Genomic DNA, 1,453 nt, shown 5'->3' with positions numbered 1-1,453 from the left:
TATTGATAGTCTTTAATCTATTTTGAGTTGATTTTGGTACATGGAGAGAGGTACAGGTCTACTTTCATTCTTCTACAAATATGAATGTCCAGTTTTCCTAGCACCACTTGTGAAAGAGATGGCCCTTTCCCCAATGTATGTTCCTCTTGCCCTTGTCAAATATCAATTGGCTGTAAGTATGTGGGTTGATTTCTGGGTTCTCTGTTCTGTTCCTTTGGTCTGGGTACCTCTTTTTATGCCCGTACCATGCTGTTTTGGTTACTATAGCTTTGTAGTATAATTTGAAGTCAGGTAGTGTTATGCCTCCAGCTTTATTTTGTTTGGTCAGAACTGCTTTGGCTATTCATAGTCTTTGGTTCTGTATGAATGTTAGGATTGTTTTTTCTATTCTGTGAAAAATGTCATTGGTATTTGATGGGGATTATATTGAATATATAGATCACTTTTGGTAGTATGGACATTTTGACAGTGTTGATTCTTCCAATCTAAGAGTATGAATGTCTTTTCCAACTTTTTATGTCCTCTTTAATTTCTTTCAGCAGTGATGTGTAGTTCTCATTATAGAGATCTTTCACCTCCTTGATTAAATTGATTCCTAGATATTTTATTTTTTTAGTGACTGTTGTAAATGGGCTTGCTTTCTTGATTTCTTTTTGTGCTAGTTTGTGATTGGAGTATAAAAGTGCTACCAGTTTTAGGGTGTTGATTTTGTATCCTGCAACTTTACTGAAATTGTGCATTAGCTCTAAGAGTTTTATTTTGTAGAGTCTAGGTTTTTCTACACATGGGATCATGTCATCTGCAAACAAGGACAAGATGACTTCATCTTTTCCAATCTGAAGGCCCTTTATTTATTTCTCTTGCCTGATTGCTCTGGCTAGCACTTCTAATACTATGTTAAATAGGAATGGTGAGAGTAGGTGTCCTTATTTTGTTCCTGTTCGGGGTGATATTGGCAGTGGGTTTGTCATAAATGACTTTTATTGTGTTGAGATACTTTCCTTCTATACCTAATTTGCTGAGAATGTTTATTATGAAGGGATGTTGAATTTTGTCAAATGCTTTTTCTGCATCTATTGAGATAATCATAGTTTTTGTCCTTGATTTTGTTGTGGTGGTGTATCACGTTTATTGCTTGAGTATGTTGAACCCATCTTTGCACTTCTGGGATGAATTCCACTTGATATACTTGCATCCCTAGGATTAATCCCATTTGATTATGGTATATAATTTTTTTGGTGTGTTGCTGTATTCTGTTTGCTAATATTTTTTTGAGGAGTTTTGCATGTATGTTCATCAGAGATATTGACTGGTAGTTTTCTTGTTTTGTTTCATCCTTGTCTAGTTTTGGTGTCAAGGTGATGCTGGCCTCATAGAATGAGCTTGGAAATGTGGCCTCTGTCTCAATTTTTTGTAATAGTTTAAATAGAATTGATATTAATTCCTCTTTGAA

Source organism: Galeopterus variegatus, unplaced genomic scaffold, assembly GCF_000696425.1.
Source record: "Galeopterus variegatus unplaced genomic scaffold, G_variegatus-3.0.2 Scaffold10077, whole genome shotgun sequence".
Lineage (NCBI taxonomy): Eukaryota > Metazoa > Chordata > Mammalia > Dermoptera > Cynocephalidae > Galeopterus > Galeopterus variegatus.
The sequence above is the reverse complement of the archived record's forward strand: the minus strand, read 5'-3'. Positions refer to the sequence as shown.